This window comes from Miscanthus floridulus, chromosome 10 (assembly GCF_019320115.1).
Source record: "Miscanthus floridulus cultivar M001 chromosome 10, ASM1932011v1, whole genome shotgun sequence".
Lineage (NCBI taxonomy): Eukaryota > Viridiplantae > Streptophyta > Magnoliopsida > Poales > Poaceae > Miscanthus > Miscanthus floridulus.
The window spans coordinates 43,420,417-43,433,363 of NC_089589.1; positions in this window are offsets into that span (position 1 = coordinate 43,420,417).

Genomic DNA, 12,947 nt, shown 5'->3' on the forward strand with positions numbered 1-12,947 from the left:
AGAGGGATAGAAACTACCATCAACGTGCCATTGGGACCGCCAGTCCCAGTGGTTGAAATTATACACGATTTCCATAGCAGACACGTCAATAAGAAACCATTTATATAGAAACTAACTCTTCCAATGGAGGTGTCTCCAGGTAATAAATGTTGCCCTTTTTTCTGTTTCTCTCTCTCCCAACTCATCTTCTTCCTCTGACTAGCATTTGTCTTAGGGCTTGTTCGTTTTGGCCAGGAACGGCTCGGATCGTGGCCTGATCCGCCCGGATCGAATAGGCCCGGTTCGAAGCCAGGCCGGATCAAGAATGACCGTTCGGTTAGATACGGCCCAGAATGCAAACCGGTCAATCCGGGCCTTTTCCCCCCTCTTTTGCCCGGAACGGAGATGGAACCTCCTACGTCCGGAACCTAACCTGGCGACGGCGTGGCACGCGACTCGCGATTCATGACGGTGCGGCATGAGGCAGCAGCGCGGGGCATCGCGAGGGGATGCAACGGCACGGCACAAGGCGACGGCGACCGCTTCCCATCGAACATCCACGCTCTCCGCCCCCTTCTCGCCGGTAACACGTCGCCCTCGTCTTCCTTGCCCCATTCTCTCCGCGGCGCTAGGGTTCTCGTCGGCGCTAGGGTTCTTGCTTGCCTGCGCTCGATCCGTCCCTAGGTGAATGAATGGCTTGCTCGCCCGATCGGTCTGTTCTTGCCAAGAAAGGCGCCACTCTTTGCCCCCAGCGACCAAACTGCTCGTCGGTCTCTTTGGTTAGATGCATACTTAAAGTTGGATCAGAAAAAGGAAGAACGAGAGATATGCATGCTTTTCGTTCGTTTGCTTTGGGCAGGTGGACTCCTTTGCGGTGCATCTGGGCCTGCACGTTTGTTAGATACTGGAGTCTGGATTATCACAGGAGTGATTTACCTGGTTGGAGGATTGCTGTTTCACTGGGACATGATCATTGAAAAATATTTAATTCTTCTATATCAGAATCAAAGAAGATGAGAAAACTTTGTAGGTGACTATGGTTTTATATGTGGTGGTAAATAATAACTAGCTGCAAGGCATGGAGCTCATACTCCAGCAGCTTGGAAATGTATCCTGTCACGGACATTATAACATCCATGTTTCTTTTGAAAAAAAATATATCTGTAGGTCCGTAGATCTTAACTTGTAGTGTACAGGGTAGCTTCTCACTACTTGTTCTCAGTGATTTTTCATGGTTAGCTACCTTCTCTCCTTCAGCTGCTGCTGGCATTATTGTCTAAAACCTTTTGTGTCAGTATATTCAGAACTGATCTGCAAGAAATGCTATTTTCTTTTTATTGGCAAGCTTATATCCACTATCTACCTGTTTAATTTTGGAACTGACTCGTGGTTCTGCGGTTTGGATTAATACTTCAGTGAATCATGGTTTTGCAATTTGGATTTATATTTTAGTAGATGTCCCTTTGTATTCATTGCCTCTTATAGTCAGTTGAAGTATTATCTGATTAGCATTGTCTTGATCCAGAAGTCATCTTCGTTAGCATTCTGGAAGCCCTTACTTTTTGTTCTGATTCAATTACTTTTGTTTCAATGACCAGGAATAAAAGCTTTTTAAACCGACTAAAATGTATAACGTGTGTTACCATGTATCAGTTCTGATTTCTGAAACTACTAATCAGAAGGGATGTTAATTTGGATATATCAAGTAGTCTGTATGCGTATGTTAATTTGGATATATCAGAGTATGTATGTATCATGCATGCATGCATAGGAATAGGATCAACCTTGTCTTGTTATCGGCTATATATACTAGTTGTTGGGTTGGGTGGCCGTGTACGTATATTGTCAGTGTCATTGGCAAGGGTGCCTACCTTTAATTTGTGTGGGGTAATCTGTTTTATGCAAAGAGCAGGAGCATTCTGTTCATATCCTAGCTAGATATGACAGCCCTGAACCTCTTGATTAAGACCCGTTGGATGCGTGCAAAGTTGATTAACGCAGGAGCAATTTGTTTAGGGTTCAGTTTCACCAGATGGTTTCTTGTTACTTATATTATTATCTAGATGATATTTCTTATTTTTATCAAACTAATAGTTTGTTTGCACCCCCTCTAACCTCTTTCCATTGGTCAGCGATTGCTATATCATAATGTCCAACATTTCCGTTTCAGGTTTTGGAGAACCTAAGGATACTGAGGTAGTACAGGTGCCCACGACGTTTGTGTTTCTATCAAGTTGCTGTGTAGAACCCTTGCATTTTAAATATTCAGAGATCTAATAGAAGATTTGTGCCAGATGTGATCTTGTAGAAACAAGATATTACTACAAGATACAACAAGTAGAAGACTCCTTTCAAAGTTTCAATACCTGATTTTTGTTTGTTAGATGATCAGTGATATGGATCGTATAAATTCTTGGGAACTATAGACTGTAACTGTTGTAAGAGTATGTTGCTGCTGATGCACTTTTGTATTCCTTATCACTCGAATTTACGCTAGATCCAGACTTGCAGCTGCCTCCGATGCACTTTTGTCAGTTAAACATCTGGATATGTATACGCTAGATCCAGGCCTGGATTGATTCTTCTCGTGGATTGGTTCCCCGGCCGTCGAACGAGGCCTTAGGATGAAGCATACACGCAGCAAGTGAACGTGGCCTGGGCGTACAGCAGCACGGCCTGGATGAATGGCAGCACGATGAGCACAGCCCGCGTCCGCGTACGGCAACGCGGTGAGCGCGTCCTGGGAGGACAGCGGCACAGTCCCAGTGGTTGAAATTATACACGATTTCCATAGCAGACACATCAATAAGAAACCATTTATATAGAAACTAACTCTTCCAATGGAGGTGTCTCCGGGTAATAAATGTTGCCCTTTTTTCTGTTTCTCTCTCTCTCCCAACTCATCTTCTTCCTCTGACTAGCATTTGTCTTAGGGCTTGTTCGTTTTGGCCAGGAACGGCTCGGATCGCGGCCTGATCCGCCCGGATCAAATAGGCCCGGTTCAAAGCCAGGCCGGATCAAGAATGGCCGCTCGGCCAATCCGGGCCTTTTCCCCCCTCTTTGGCCCGGAACGGAGACAGAACCTCCTACGTCCGGAACCTATCCTGGCGACACTCAGATGATGATTCGGAGGCAATGATGATTTGGACGGCGACACTCAGATGATGGCAACAATGGCGGCGGCAGAAGTTTGAAGACTAGGGTTTCAAGGGAAAATCAGGGCAGCAAAGAAAAAGAAGGGGAAAGGCCCTTAAATAGATTTTACACCAGTAAAAACGCGGCCCACCAGGCCCATTTTAACACGGCATGAGGACGCAACGGTCCATTTACTGGCACAGCTAAAATGACGGACGACACAAATCCACACAATGGTACAGTTCAACGGACAGATTTCAGACTTATCCACCCAGCACCATGGCGGAGTTATCATATTGCTACAAAAAGAACTCATCAACCATGAAGTAAAGAAGGGTTACCTCACAAGGAACGCAACAACCCGGTCCTTATAGAAAGAACTCGGGAATCTCATAAACAATAGGTACATCAGGAGAATAAAGAATGACAACTCAGAAGACAACATTCTTTCTATTATAAATGGTTTCAAAAAATAGAAGATTATACATCTTACAAGACCCAACGAACTTGGTACTATGACAAGCAAGGTAGCAAAGAGGAACCCGGACACAGCTAGGCTCTGGAACGACTACGTGTTCCAAATTGCTACTCGGTAGAACAAACCGCACTCAACTACACTGTTTTCTTCAAAAGACGGACGCAGTGCATCCAAGCCGAAAAATCAGCAGCATGGCGGGACAACATGGAGCAAAGAAGGCCGGCAGGCATCTGTCTACCCAAGAGCGATGTGATGCTGGATATGGTGTTGATCTGCACTGGACAGTCTCAGGGCAGGCGACGAGGATCAACCCAGAACTACCAGATGAAGGAACGTATCCCACATCACAAGACTCCCTCCGACTACCGCCACGTACTTCCAAGTACAATGCTGCTGCGGGATTAGCCTACCTCTAATCCCTATCACAAGACTCCCTCCAGCTACGAACAAGATACACAAGAACTGCAAAATACGCCCGGAGGCTGCTCTACTTCACAAACTACCATATTTATGACTACGGAGATTTCAGACCACGCAACAAAATGCTCGATGAATCAAAACAGCACACAAGGAGGGTATATGCTCAGGAGCCCTTCGACGAAGAATCAGAGCGATTTCAAGAGAAGACCCTCCAGCTCCTTGTGCCAAACAGCAAGAGGTTCGGGGCTACACCCAATGGGAGTACTTTTTTCTTCAAAAACGGTACACACCACACGAAGATCTCACGAAGCGCTACACGGTTTCGCTTAACAAAGCACTCCGACGACGCTTGTTCCTGCTCGACAGGACCTGAAAGGAACAAGACGAGGCTTCCAGAGCTCAACCATGAAGTGCTCGGGGGCTTGTCGGTGCAGGGACCCACGGGATACCCCGCAAGGAAGGGAGAAGATCTAGTCTAACTAGGATTCTTCCCATGTAATCTTAGTAGTAGTATTATTCTATAATCCTACTAGGAACTCTCATTGTAAATCGACTAGGATTCTGACCTCCAGACTATATAAAGGAGGGCAGGGTTCCTGGTGACATGACTTAGACGACAACACAACACTTTACAATCAATCCAACGCAAAGGCTAACGCCGACTGGACGTAGGGCTATTACTCGATCAAAGATCGAGGGTCCAAACCAGGATAAATCGACTGTCCCTTGCGTAACCGTCGAGTTCCGCATACGCTGAGGCCCGAACATACTGCCCCTAGGTACCCCCGTGGCAGGACTATCGGTGGTGAAACATTGACAGAGTCTACATGAATGCACTTGATCAATAGGGGGGTCTTGAGAGACTACACGATATGGAGTATGCATGGGGAGGTTGGTGAGAATGTTATGCAAGAAAACAATGATGATGTGGCCATGTCTGACATAGCCATCCATGAGGCTGTTACTAACGATGATGATGTTGCCATGCCAAACATAACGGGTGTCAACACACAACCTCTAGCTACCGTTAATGATGTGTTTAGGAATACATTAGCTGACAACACCAAGCATGAGGATGGCATTTCTCAACTGCCACATGATGTGGAGAGCGGATTTCTTAGTGATAAACAGTTGACAAAGCTAGAGATAATAAAAAAAAGATGGTAAAACAACATTATATCCTAGTTGTCAAGTGAGCGAACCGGAAGCTGACATCATGCTATTAGATTTTAAACCTACGCACGGATCAACTGAGCGACAAAGGCTTTGATGACTTGTTAGTTGTAGTAAGGAAACTGCTCCCAAAAAAAGAGTTACCAGAAAAGACATACCTAGTCAAGCAAATGATCTGCCCAATCGGCCTGGAGATTGAAAAAATCCACGTGTGTTCCAATGATTGCATATTATATCCGTGGAGACAAATACAAAGACTTGGATGCATGCACCAGGTGTAAAGCTCCTCATTACAAGCAAGGGCCTGTCAAATGAGGTTAGCAAGACCAGAGCAGGCCCGTAAAGGTCATTTTGTATTTCTCTATAGCTCCTCAGGTACATAGGTTATTTGCAAATGCAAAGTCAGCCAAGCTATTGCGCTGGCAGGCAGATACAATGATGAGGCACCTGTCGATAGGAACGACTGGAGGACTATCAATACTATGTGCTATAAGAACATCGATGGAGAGGTAAGACACCTTTGGTTTGGTTTGAGCATACATGGAATGAATCCTTTCGACCAGAGAGTGTTGGTCGATATAACATTATCAGTTTGTAACTCAATCTAGGCAGTGTTGGTCAAGAGAACACAGCCGGCCAGAGTCACAAACCGGCAACGTTGTATGAGAAAACATTGTTGGCTTGAGCCACAAACCTACAGTGCTGGTCAAGAGTACACTGTCGGCTTATGCCAAGAACCGACAGTGTCATATGATTTAGCTCTGGGAATGCTTAGCAACTAATTCACGTAAGAGGAATCAGATGGTACCACACGAGACACAAGATTTATACTGGTTCAGGCCGCTATGTAGTGTAAAACCCTAGTTCAGGCCGCTATTTATACCGGTTTGTGCAGGTACCCAAGGCCCATATATCCGACAGGCAGTTTTTGTCGAGAGAACACTACCGGCTCTTGTAAAGAACCGGCGATGTTGGCTCAACTGGACACTACCGGCTCATGTCACAAACCGGCAGTGAAGATTGTGATCACTACCGGTTTATAAAAATCAGCACTGATGTTTACACCTTATCAGTGCCGGTTAGGTTGTGTCGGCTCAAAATCCGGCACTAAAGGAGGGGTTGAACCGGCAATGATTTGACAATAGGTAGTGTTAGGTACATTTGTCGTCCTGAGGGTGAGGTACCATCGAGCGCCTGTGTCGAAGGAAGTTGAAGATGCCAGGCCACTAGCATCGGAGCTTGTGGAGTGAGGCGCCGATGTTCCCCCTCCTTCCCGACGAGGAGCGTCAAGGAATGTTGCTCGCATTGTGAAGAACATGCACTCCTTAGAGCCATAGTTATTAGGACCAGACCAAACCAGACCAACAGTCGAAACATTAAAAGACCGACCAAAGCCTAAACCATTCCAATTTACTTAAAAGACCACTGGTCTAATTGAACTGCCAAAACCGGTTGAACTGGCTGGTTTTTTATAAACCGGTGAACCACCCAGATTCAAGCGAACTGTCCCAGTCTGTCTGTATGGTGGGAGGCCTGCTACTGCAGTCTTAGATGCATGGTCCGCCAGCATGGTTGCAGCTATTAGCCAGCTGCTAGGTGGGTGCTTGCCGCATGGAGACTTTTTATACGTGCGTGTGCCACCGTACCTTCCTTTTTTTGGTACCTTCCCTTTTTAATTTCAAAATTTCATAACTTTCTCATGTGGAGCTCTAAATTTGATAAATAATATATTTATTTTGACAATCTTGATGAGATCTTTGCAATGGAACATTCCATGCATTTTAGAACTTAAAATTGTTTTGCAACAATGAATAATTAAATTATCATTCAGATTCTTTTTACACCAATTCATAAGTGCTTCATATATTATCTTTTCATGTGTATCTTTTTTGAGTACCTGTTTATGGACTTGCGCCTAGATTAGTTGGAAGCCGGTTGTATAATTGTGCTCTTTATCAGCTTATTTGTATATGTGATCAACTATATATGTTGCTAATTATCGGCATATTATTATATTGCACCGGTTTGAAGTATTTGTGGGATGTTCAATTCATCCGGTCCAAAACTAAAACCGGCGGTTCAACAGGTTCTTAACGGTTGGACTAGTGAGCCAGGAAATTAAAATGATCTTACCGGTTCAATGTCCGGTCCAGTGCCTGATAAGGGACGGTCGTCCGTGTCATGCATCCACACCCAACGGGTGAACAGGTCGGTGGCTGCCTTGGACTGGGTCGGGTTGTCCATGGGATTCAAGATGCACTCGTCTCCTAAGCCCTAAATAACAATGATCTGGATGGTGGCATCATCACAATGGACCAGTTTGCTAGTTTAAAGAGCTTAGGGCATGTACAACCCATACACGGAATGTTATCTCAATAGACAACTTATAAAATGATGAATCGTCTATTTAATTGTCTATAAATATATTTAATACATACATGTATATATGATCAAGAAAAACAAGATCTTTGCGCGCTCTTGTGTTGCTTGTATGAGAATACCTCACCGTGAAGAACAGGCAATATATTTGTTCCCATACCAAAGGGGGAAAAATCACCAACAAGCTAATCCACACAGGAGCATCCACTCGCGCAGCTAGCAGCGGCCAGGCAGTGCTCGTGCCCCGAACAGGTCGCGGCAGCCGGTACAGAGCTTGTCATCAGTTGGCAGTGGCAACCTCCCTTCAGATTACAGGGAGCAGATTTTGCGTTTCCTTCTTGGCTTAAATCGATGGTGGATATTTATCAGCTTGATATTTCCAACACTAGTATAAGTGATCGCCTTCCAGACTGGTTTTGCACTTTGCAGTGCCTTTGCGAAGGTCTGGTATCTGAACACCTCCAATTAGCTTGAGCGTGCTGGACTTATCAAGAAACCTTCTATCAGGACCTTTGCAGTAAATCTTGAAGCTGCTTTACTGTGAAAAATAATTGGATCGACTTGGCATGCTCTTAGGCTGCCGCTCCCTCTGTTCCAAATTACAGGTCACTTATGCATCCTATATATTATGCCTATATAGATGGAGGCCACTAGCAATCATAATTTGCTATAAAGCGCTTAGAACGTTGAGCCACGTACGTCAGCTTAAAATTAGTGCCGTCGGATTTCCATTAGTCTCTCAGTATTTGGCTTAATCTGGCCGTTTATCATGGGTCGGGATTCCACACTAGTTTATCTCTAGGAAGCCCCTGCAACAGATAGGAAGCTGAATAGAAGACCTCCGGCAACTGATAGGAAGCTGAATAGAAGACGTTAAAATTAGTGCCGTGGCTTAATCTGACCGTTTATTATTGGGTGAGGATTCCACACGAGTTTATCTCTAGGCGGCCCACGCTTCCTCTCCTGCAACTGATAGGAAGCTGAATAGAAGACGCTCTATCTTCCACGGAGCCACCCCAAGGCCAGCAGCTACCTGTCGTGCGCGCGCACCGATGACGGTTGCATCATCCTGCTGTTCCAGGATGACCATGGTGAGTGTGCTCCAGCCTCCAGCTGTGGTCAAGGACTGAAGCACGGCTCTCCATCGTGGTCAACCAGGACCAGCTGGTTGTGATCACCATTGCCAGGGGCAAGAGCGTGATACACCCGGGTGGTGGAACTGGCACAGCCCGACGGGAACACGATGTCCATCGCGTCCTCTACAACCTGAGCAGCGACGCAGTCATCTTCCCCACGCGCGCCAGCGCTGGTGAAGGCCAAGGCGGCCGCGGCCCGCGGGGACGTACCCAGGTTCATGTTCCAGGACTACATGAAGCTGCGTACAGCACAGGTTCGAGGGCAAGGAGCCAACTATAGTGTGTGTTTGGTTAGACGGTTGATGTCATTCGGCATGGATCCATCCGGAATGATGTGGACCTATGCTTTTTCAGGGAATAAACTCGTTCTACAGATTGAGCTGCTACTTGTGGTCAACAGATGACGGACGGGATGAACCGGTAACTCAAAGCAACACTACCGGAATCCTCAAATTTGCCTAGTGTTTTTGGGTTTGTCGAGTGTATTCCCATGGGCACACAGCGAACAAGTTCTTTGCTGAGTGCCGCGACAAAAACACTCGACAAAAAAAAACACTCGGCAAATAGGACGTTTTGCCGAGTGTCAAAAAAAATACTTGGCAAAGAAATAAAATCATTTTTTCTGGAAAAGAAAAAGAAGAATTTTTTTTCGCCGAGTGCTCAGATCTAGAACACTCGGCAAAAAGAAAAGAAGGAGAAGAAAAAAAATGAAAAAAACAACTTTGCCGGGTGCCCGATCTGGAACACTCGGCAAACAAAAAAAATCCTTACTTAACCGCATCCCCAGCACCCCCATGCCTCCCGTCCCCACCCCTTCTCTCTCCTCCCTTCCCCTAATGCCCCCTCCCGCTTCCCGGCGTCGCCTCCCCACTGGCGAGATCCGGCCGGTCCCACCCCTCCTTCCCCTTCTTCTTCCCCGCCGGCGGCCGGCCCCTCCCCTCCCTCCCCTTCTTCTTCCCCGCCGGCGGCCGGCCCCTCCCCTCCCTCCCCTTCTTCTTCCCCGCTGGATCCGGCCCCTCCCCTCCCCTCCTCCCTTCTTCCACGCCATTGATCCGGGCCCTCTCTTCTTCCCCGCCCCTCCCTTCTTCTCCGGTTCCCCCCTCCCCTACCTTCTTCTCCGGCGTGGCCTCCCCACCGGCGATCCAGGGTCACTAGTAGAGAACAGACCTTTGATCCTCGGCCAAAATGGGCTCTAGTCCCGGAATTTTTTGCCCCCGGGACTAGAAATACCTTTAGTCCCGGTTGGTGGCTCCAACCGGGACTAAAGGTCCCTGCCCAACGGCTACTGCGCCAGACAGAGGTGGTAGGGACCTTTAGTCCTGGTTGGAGCCACCAATCGGGACTAAAGGTATACTTTTACTCCCGGTTGGTGGCTCCAACCGGGAGTAAAGGTCTACTCCCGGGCCGTGGCTGCGCCCGGGGTTGGAAAGTTACCTTTAGTCCCGGTTGGAGCCACCAACCGGGACTAAATGTTCTCCCTTTATATATCGGCCAGTCTCCTTCTTCCTCCCCGAGCCCGAGCTCAGCACATTTTGAAGCTCACTGCACTAGTGTTCTTGCTTCCTCCCTCCCTCCATTGTTCCTCCATCCATTCTTCGATTCCTCCGTCGATTTCTTCGATTCCTCCGTCGATTCTTCAGTTGTAAAGGTTACCAATCTCATACTCTCATTTTTCACCATTGTCTTATGCCATTTTGTTCACTATATATATATGGTTCTTTATTGTGGTTTTTTTCATTTGTAAGCAATTTGAGCTCAAAATCACTTCAAGCTTGTATATTTACATGAAAGAAGGTTAAAGTATATATAAATATAAACTTAGAAAATAGTTAGAAAATTATAGCAAATCTGTACTAGTTGAACTTGTGGACCGTGTTCAGCTCGGCGAGCATGTTCCCTGCCGAGCGGTAATGGACGTCAAGGAGGAGCTTTGATTCTATGAGGGAGAGCGGCAACGGTCGTGGAAAGACCGTGTTCCCTTCCTCGTAGAATCAGAGCTCTTCCGTGGCCATGTACGGTGCCGTCCGGTGGAGAAATGCTCGCCGAGATGATCACGTAAGCAAGTTCAACTAGTACGGATGATTATTTATTCACATATCCCGATATCATCGCGGTAGTCTATCAATCACCGTACCCAAACGTAGTATATATATAAATATAAACTTAGAAAATAGTTAGAAAATTATAGAAAATCCGTACTAGTTGAACTTGCGGAACGTGTTCATCTCGGCGAGCATGTTCTCTGCCGAGCGGTAACGAACGTCAAGGAGGAGCTTTGATTCTACGAGGGAGAGCGACAACGGTCATGGAAGACCATGTTCCCTTCCTCGTAGAATCGGAGCTCTTCCTTGACCAAGTACGGTGCCGTCCGGTGGAGAAATGCTCGCCGAGATGATCACGTAAGCAAGGTCAACTAGTACGGATGGTTATTTATTAAAACATGTTTTTGAGCTATAATGTATTAAAAATGAGTATAGAGATCTAGATAAATTTATAGTTTCTTAATTTTATTTGTTTATAAAAGGAGAAATTTATAGTGTATTAAAAATGAGTATAGAGAGTAGATGGCAACTGCTTCCGGGTCCTCGGCCTCTCATGGGTTTCCAAAGCGACTTAGGCCGGGCCTCCCTCTCATTCCATGCGGTAAGTGTCGTGATGAGATGAAGATTGTGATGGAGTACCGAGTAAAGAAGGAGGGTCCCAACAAGGATCGTATCTTCTACAAATGTCCAGATCGCAATGTGAGTTATTTTATCGTATTTAATGATTATGGTTAGTTTATACCTATTTTCATGATGGTTGTGATTAAAGTTCTAATTTTTTGTTTTAATTTCAGTGGGATGGCAGTGGATGATGTTCAGGCTTCTACTAGGAGGAAGAGTATGTTGAACTCGTGCAAAAATATCTTGCACAATAGGCAGATACGGCGGCTAATGACGCAGTGATCCAGCCGAAGAAGCCCAAAGATGTTGCACAATCGGGGGATCTGTCTGTTTTAGTTGAGATTGGTCGCGAAATCCTTATGCTCCTAAAATGTATTTTAGCTTTAGTTCTTTTAGTGGTAGTTGGGATTGTCTACATTATAGCGATGCTTTCATAAATTTGTATCTTTTGTGGTGGCACGCATGTTGTATAAATAATTAATTATGATCTAGGTTTTAATATGGTATTTATGTCATGTAGTGCAGATGAGCCGTCATTGGATGTATAATGCTGATCGCCGCTCCCAAGAGTTCATTGACGGCGTGCATTCTTTGTTGCGTGCGGCCGAGGTAAACAAACGCGATGGTTTCATGTGCTGCCCATGTGCCATATATAAGAATACGGTGGAATATCCTTGCTCAAGGACTCTTCATTCACACTTGTTCAAGTCGGGTTTCATGCCAAACTATATTTGTTAGACAAAGCACGGAGAAACCGGTGTTGTAATGGAAGAAGGTGAAGAAGAACAATAGAACGATAATGATATTATTCCCGATGGTGCGTGCTTCAATGATACTGCAATGTGAGAAGCTGAAGAAGAGGTAGCCGCAGAAGATGAGCCGGCTTATGATCTTTCTCAGGTCATTCGTGACACACAAAGAGAATGTGAAAGTGAAAAGGAGAAAATCAAGTTCGAGCGGATGCTAGAAGATCACAAGAAATTGTTGTACCCAACTTGTGATGCAGGGCAGAAAAAGTTGGGAACCACACTAGAATTGCTGCAATAGAAGGCAAAGAATGGTGTATCTGACAAGGGATTTGGAGAGTTACTAAAAATCCAAAAGAAGATGCTTCCGAAGGACAATGAATTGCCCGCCACTACCTACGAAGCAAAACAAGTTGTCTATCCTATGGGGCTAGAAATAAAGAAGATACTTGCATGTCCTAATGATTGCATCCTGTACTGTGGCAAAGAGTACGAGAAATTGGATGCATGCCCGGTATGCCATGCGTCGCGGTATAAGATCAGGCGAGATGACCCTAGTGATGTTGAGGGCGAACGTCCGCGGAAGAAAATCCCTGCCAAGGTTATGTGGTATGCTCCTATAATACCACGCTTGAAACGTCTGTTCAGAAACAAAGAACATGCAAAATTGTTGCGATGGCACAAAGAAGACCGTAAGGTAGACAATATGTTGAGACACCCTACTGATGGGTCCAAGTGGAGAGCAATCGACAGAGAATTCCTAGAGTTTGCAAATGACGCAAGAAACTTAAGGTTTGCTTTAAGTACAGATGGTATCAATCCTTTTGGAGAGCAGAAC